Source organism: Aotus nancymaae, unplaced genomic scaffold (assembly GCF_030222135.1).
Source record: "Aotus nancymaae isolate 86718 unplaced genomic scaffold, 86718_ANA_hifiasm-v0.15.2.pri h1tg000006l, whole genome shotgun sequence".
Lineage (NCBI taxonomy): Eukaryota > Metazoa > Chordata > Mammalia > Primates > Aotidae > Aotus > Aotus nancymaae.
This window is the reverse complement of record NW_026988417.1, coordinates 37,110,034-37,117,417: the sequence shown is the minus strand read 5'-3', so window position 1 is coordinate 37,117,417 and position 7,384 is coordinate 37,110,034. Positions and strand designations below refer to the sequence as shown.

Genomic DNA, 7,384 nt, shown 5'->3' with positions numbered 1-7,384 from the left:
TTAGTTAAGATAAAGTATTTAGGGTAGGCTCTAATCCAACATGACTGTCCTTACAGAAAGGGGAAAATTTGGACACAGAGACAAACACAGAGGGAAGACAATGGAAAGAAAAGAAGAAAACATCATCTGTAAACCAAGGAACTACCAGAAGCCAGGAGAAAGGCCTGGAGCAGATTTTTCCCTAGCACTATCAGAGGGAGCATGGCCTGGCCCACATCTTGATTTTTGGGCTTTTGGCCTCCAGAACTGTGAGATAATAACTAACCTACCTTCCTTCCTTCCTTCCTCTCTTTCTTTTTTTGAGATGGAGTCTCGGTCTGTTGCCCAGGCTGGAGTGCAGTAGCACGATCTCGTCTCACTGCAATCTCCACCTCCTGGGTTCAAGCCATTCTCCTGCCTCAACCTCCCAAGTAGCTGGGACTACAGGCATGCACCACCACACCTGGCTAATTTTGTATTTTTATAGAGGCAGGGTTACACCATGTTGGCAAGGCTGATCTCGAACTCCTGACCTCAGATGATCCACCTGCCTTGGCCTCCCAAAGTGCTGGGATTACAGGTGTGAGCCACCACGCCCAGCTGAGATGATAAATTCCTTTTGTTTAGGTCACTCTGTGGTCCTTTGTTATAGCAGCCCTAGAAAATTTATATAGCACTGATCGAAAGAATTTCTTTGTTTCTTCATTACTTACTAGAACACCCTAGATAATTAATCCAGTGAGGGTCAAGAGCAGAGAGGAGCTGCCCAGCGAAACCACCACACCCACCTTCCCATCTTCCTGAGCCTTCTGTGAAAGCACTGGTTTTCCAGCCTCTGAAAGGCCATGGGCACAGCACCAGGTACTCTCAGCTCTGAGGCCGGGCCATCACCTGCATTCAGGATGGATGCTGGCTCGAGAAAGTGTGTCCACAGTGCTGGTCAGCAGGAAAAAGGTTGTGTTTCTGGAAGGGTGAATCTAACCCAGGGATTGGCGAGCATTTTCCTAACCCAGGGCCAGGTAGAAAATATTTTTGGCTTTGCCGATCATACAGTCTCTGTCACAGCCACTGCACTCTACTGTTTTAGCACAAAAGCAGCCATAGGCAATACATTTAAAAAATGAGCATGCCTGTGTTCCAATAAAATTTTATTTATAAAAAACAGGCAGCAGGCTGGATTTGGCCCATAGGCTGTAGTTTGCTAACCTTGCTGAGTAACATCCCCTGACCCTCACTGGTGGGGCCTGCATTTTTGCTTTCACATTTATTTCACATGGCATTCAGTGTAGCCACCATCCACCCCATGCAAATGACAGTCCATATTGGTTCAGACTTAGTTCCAGATGAAACTCATTACCAGATATTTTCCATGCTCAGGGATGTCAAATGGGATCTAGCAGACAGCTACTTCCCACTGATCAGCAAGGATTCCTGGTCCAAACGGCAAATGGTGAAAGAGAGCCTTCAGTCTGCAGAGAAAAGTCAGAATCCTCGGTTTCCAGTAGGCAGGTCTTGCAACATCTCAGCCCTTACACAGATCCCCGCGTCTCCATGGTTGGGTGAGTCACCAATGGGTTAACAGCTGAGCTCCATCCTGAAGTTTGGCTCCAGTGCACCTTTAGAATAACAACGTGGGTCTGGATTAACATTCAAGAAAATAACCCCTCAGGAAAATGTTCTGTAATAAAAGGATCTTATTTCCTCTCTGCCAGCCCACCTTTTTTTTTCTTAAAGTCGAGTCTGAAGCAAGCTGAGAAACCTGTCAAGCTATGAATGATGAGTCAGACATTTAACCAAACAAATTTGTTCTCCTGGTGCTACCTGACACCTGCATGAGCCTGCAGTGGTGAAGGTGGGGTTTGTGAAGACGCAGCGGCCTCCATGGATGAGGTCTTGCATGGACGCTACTCTACACTAAGGAAGTAGTGTGGCCAGCCACAGCTTCAGCACTGGCATGGGCACCGTGTTCTTTAAATCTTTGATCTGAAATATGTAATTGTTGAAATTCCTTAAAGCAACTACTTACATCTGTAAAACGTTCATTGCCACCCGCGGATGCTTAGACAAAGGGAGGCCCTGGCCCCTGTGTCTTGAGAGGTCTGAGGAGTTGTCCTCAAATATTAAATCTGGGAGTAAAGGGAAGGGATTCTTTTACTGTATTACATTACACCATATTACATCAAATCCTCACCTTGACTCCATGAGGTAGGGATCATTCTTTCAATTTTACAGATGAGGAAACTGAGGCTCAGAAAGATGATGATTCTCTATGACACAAAGCTAGTGTATTAATCCATTCTCACACTGTTATAAAGACACACCTGAGATTGGGTAATTTATGGAGAAAAGAGGTTTAGTTGACTCACAGTTCTGCGGGCTACACAGGAGGCATGGCTGGGGCAGCCTCAGGAAACTTACAATCATAGTGGAAGGCAAAGGGGAAGTAGGCACAATCTTCACGTGGTGGGGAAGGAGAGAGAAAGAGAGAGAGAGCAAAGTGGGAAGGTGCTACATGCTTTCAAACAACCAGATCACCTAAGAACTCTGTCACAAAAACAGCAAGGGGGACGTCCACGCCCATGATTCAATCGCCTTCCACCAGGTCCTTCTCCCAACATTGGGGATTACAGTTCAATATGAGATTTGGGTGGGGACACAGCCAAACCATATCAGCTAGTAAGTAGCAGAGACAGGGCAAGTAGAACCCACTCCCCTGCCTCCCAGGACACTGCTGCCTCTGCTCTACCAGCTGGGGAGTCCTTCCACTCTCATCTGGGTCACTCCATGAGGATCTAGAAGATTCTAGAGAAGATGGAGGGGGTATGAATATTGGGGTATAACCTGGAGTTGTTCCAGAGTAATTCCAATTTGATTCAAATCAAATCCAAATACTGATACCACCTTCCCAGAAATAGGGTCTACCAGATTGGACCATGAGCAAAATGGAATCCTCATGCCCACTGTAGGCAACCAGGTTGAATTTGTTGAGCTATGCATTGCATGGATTCACCTCATAGGCACTACAGGCAAGTGAGGCTTCAAGAGCATGTTTCCTATAATTTTGTTAATACTCATGATTGCCCCTGGGGATTTATGCCCAGATGGAAATAGAGGACAGCCTATTTACACTGAGTGAAATTCTGTCATATGGGGAGAAAGGAAGAAAGAATGAAGGCTTGGCGCAGTGCCTCACACCTCTAATCCCAACACTTTGGAAGGCTGAGGTTGGAGAATTTCTTGAGCCTAAGGAGTTCAAGATCAACCTGGGCAATGTAGTGAGGCCTTGTCTTTTTGAAAAATAAAAAAACCAGCCAGGGATGATGGCATGTGCACCCATAGTCCCAGCTACTCAGGAAGTTGAGGTGGGAGGATAACCTGAGCCCAGGAGGTCAAGGCTGCAGTAAGCTGGACTCCAGTCTGAGTGACAGACTGAGACCCTGACTTTTAAAAAAATGAATATATAAAAAGAAAAAACAAAAAAGAATGGAAGCCCTCCAGTACATACTAGTAGCTTATAAAGGTTCGTATTCTTCGACTTGAAGTTGTAGATTGCTTTCAAAACTGGCCCCACTTCTCTGCCTCTCCCTGTGTCCATGTCCTTTACGATGTCACTTTATAGCTCTTCTTATCAAAGGATGGAGTCTATTTCCTCACTCCTTGAATCTGGGCTGGCCTTGTGACTTGCTTAGACAATAGAATGCACCAGAAATGAGGATGTGCCCATTTGAAGCCTTATACACTTCTGCTTGCTCTCTTGGAACCCTGCCCAACTCTAATGTGGCAAGCCAGTGCTAGCCTGCTGAAAGATGAGACCACGTGAAGCAGGAACAAGCTGTCCTAGCTGCCTCCAGCTTAAACAAGTGAGCCCTTGCCCATCTAGCCCCTAACTACAAATGCATAGCTCAACCCTGTCTAGATTGTAAGACCCACCTAGATGAAGCCAACCTAAATTGCTGACCCCAGAACTAGGAGGTAAACAATGATGGCTATTTTAAGTCAGTACATTTTGGCCTAGTTTGTTTTGCAATAGCTGTGTGATGTACTCAGTAACTTTTTAGATAGGAACCCATTCTAGTAATATAGTCAGAAATTCACGTAGAATGTGTATATATTTAAAAGCTCAGCCGGGCACGGTGGCTCACATCTGTAATCCCAGCACTCTGGGAGGCTGAGGCAGGTGGATCACAAGGTCAGGAGATCGATACCAACATGGTGAAACCCTGTCTCTGCTAAAAATAAAAAAAATTAGCCGGGCATGGTGGGCACCTATAGTCCTAGCTACTCAAGAGGCTGAGGCAGGGGACTCACTTGAACCTGGGAGCGGAGGTTGCATTGAACCAAGATTGCGTCACTGCACTGTAGCCTGGGCAACAGAATGAGACTCCATCTCAAAAAAGAAAAAAAACCTCATTTCACTGTTGACTATAATGACAAAAGCAATTTTTGTAAAAACCTAAATAACCTATAATAAGGGACTGGCAAAATAAATCTTGTATCCCTATAATGCAATTGTATAGTGTACCAGTTACGTGCACAGGGATGGAGTCCTATACTGCCACATTGCATACGCTGCAGAGGACTTTAAGTATAAAAAGAAATGAGGAAGTCATCGATACCCTGCAGTGATCTCCAGGTTGTTGGGTTTTTAAAAAAAGGTTTAGAAAGTATGCATAGCTGAGTTAGAGAGAGAGAAGAATGAATATTTGGAACACACAGGATTTTTAGGGCAGTGAAACTATTCTGTATGATACTATAGTGGTAGATACATGTTATTATACCTTTGTTCAGATCCATAGAATGTACGACATCAAGAGTGAACCCTAACGTAAACTATGGACTTTGGATGATCATGATGTGTCAGTGTTGGTTCATCCATTGTAGTGAATGGACCATGCTGGTGGTGGATGTTCGTAGTAAGAGCTGTGCATGTGGGGTGGGGTAGAGGGCATATAGGAACTCTCTTGTAAACCTAAAACCTGCTCTAAAAAATAAAGTCTATTATTTAAGGAATGTTTGCATAACTTATCTAGAAATGAGAAAGAGAGCAAATATATATTTGTTTATATTTTTAAATGGAAGGGAAGAACAAAAGCATTTTTAAATGGAAGGGGAAAGATTAGGATAAAGAATATAGAAATAGAAGCTGGACTTTTCTAAACACATCGTGGTTTATAGATTTGAGTTAGGGACCATGTAAATATGTAATTTTGAAATTAAAATGTTTTAAATTCCTAAAGGTAAAAACCAAAATGAAATAGAAGAATTTGACAGTGTATGGAATTGGTGGCATAACCAGAGAAACGACTATCACTCTGTCACTCAGACTGAAGTGCAGTGGTGCGATCTTGGCTCACTGCAACCTCTGACTCCTGGGTTCAAGTAATTCTTGTGCCTCAGCCTCCAGAGTACCTGGGACCACAGGTGTGTGCTGCCACACCTGGCTAATTTTTTAATTTTTCATAAAGACGGGGTTTCATCTTGTTGGCCAGGCTGGTCTCGAACTCCTGACCTCAAGTGATGCGTCCGCCTTGGCCTCCCAAAGTGCTGGGATTATGGGCGTGAGCCACTATGCCTGGCCAAGAGCTATTTCAAATGACTTTAAAATACAGTATGTGTGCTAGGCTGTTCTTGCGTTGCTATAAAGAAATACCTGAGACTGGATAATTTATAAAGAAAAGAGGTTTAATTGGCTCTTGATTCTGCAAGCTGTACCAGCATGGCACTGGCATCTCCTCAGCTTCTGGGGAGGCGTCAAGGTACTTATACTCTTGGCAGAAGGCAAAGCAGGGGCAGGCACAGCACGTGGGAAAGCAGAAGCAAGAGAGAGTGGGAGGGCCACACACTTTTCAACGACAGATCTTACAAGAGCTCACTCACTATTGTGAGGACAGCACCAAGAGGATGGTGCAGCACCATTCATGAGAAGTCCACTCCACAGTCCAGCCACCTCCCACCAGACCCCACCTCCAGTAATGGGGACTGCAATCCAATATGATATTTGGGCAGGGAAAAATATAAAAACTATATCAGCAAGTTACTAGACACCCAAGCAAGGTATAAACTAAGACAAAAAAGAGAGAGAGAGAGAGAGCTGTAAAACATCTCAAATTGTCTGTTACTCATCATATTGTTGACGGTAATGCTGCTGTAGGTATTTTGAGACTGGGGTGTGTGTGTGTGTGTGTGTGTTTGTGTGTGTGTATGTGTGTGTTATGGAATATAGCCTCGGAGTAAGTTTGTTGGTGTTACTAAGATTTAGAACTTTAGGCTTAGAAGGAATGAGATACAGATGTAAAATTAATGAGGTTAGTTAGGTTAAACACTGTCTTGGATTGCATTGCAAGTATCAGTATGAACTTCTGATGTATTTTTGTCTTCAATTTTTAAAAAGTTTTTCTTAGTTCTATTGAAAAGACCTAAAAAGTGGTGACTAATCCAACAGCATTGAACACCCTTAGTGCCCACATTGTTGCCTCTAAATACTATTTTGTACTAAAAGCACTCCTTGAAGAAATGTCTGATTGTAGGTCTAAGGCAAAAAATGTCAAATAAGTCTGACTATCTTATTAGAAAAACAAGGAAACTACCAGATTACAAGGGTCATGTCAATGGACCCAGAAGCCAGTCTGAACAGGATCCCACTTGTTTTCCCAGCTTTTCCCAAAGATGGGAAAACCTGAGCATAATAAGGATTTTTACTGCAAGGAAATAGACTCATGAGTTCACAAAAATAATGATTTTTGAAAATTCATTGTTCCTGTTTAAATACTAGGAAACCAGCTCATTTAAAAATAATTGGTAAATAAAGATACAGAACCAAGCATTTATCTTGCCTTTTCCTTTTCTTCATTTTACCATTTTTCCATGTAACATAACACACTCACAGGTTCTGAGAAGTAGGGCATTTTTCAGCCTCTGCAGTAGATCATTGCCTAATCCACTCTGCGCTCATGTGTCGCAGGGCACTGTGCGTTCCTGTGTGATGTTTTCTAGCTACAGTGGCTAAAACCTCTGAAACAAGGTCTTAACCAGATGAGAAAAATGAATCATGGGAAAAGTACACTTTGTAGAAGGGCAGAGGACAGATGATTAGCCAACGAGCATCCCAGAGAAGTGTGGAGTCCTGGGAGGTCCCATCCAGTGTGCAGAGTCGGGGCTTCCTGGGAAGCAGTGAGAATGAGGCCGTGAATAGGCACAGAATTCACAAGAGAAGGCCGACTTCCGACAGGCACTTGGAAGCCCTGCCCAGGTCAGCTGAGGCTGAGCGCTTTGCCAAACAAACAAAAGCAGCCCTCCTGTAACTGCAAGTATCACAACATAAAGCACTTTTGGAGTCAGGAGCGTCAGCAGAAGCAAGGGTTTTCTCACTGATGGGAACATGACGGGAGACTCTTGGTGCTTGAGG

General features: G+C 43.9%; 1 long non-coding RNA gene across 1 annotated transcript in view; it reads right to left on the bottom strand.

Annotated features, from left to right (window-relative positions):
* Positions 1-1,110: 1,110 nt before the first annotated feature.
* Positions 1,111-7,384, bottom strand: part of LOC135269686 (uncharacterized) — a 30,297-nt gene continuing 24,023 nt past the window's right edge. The window contains exon 2 of the long non-coding RNA XR_010337933.1: positions 1,111-1,595. This is a non-coding gene — a long non-coding RNA (uncharacterized LOC135269686). The remainder of the gene's footprint in view (positions 1,596-7,384) is intronic.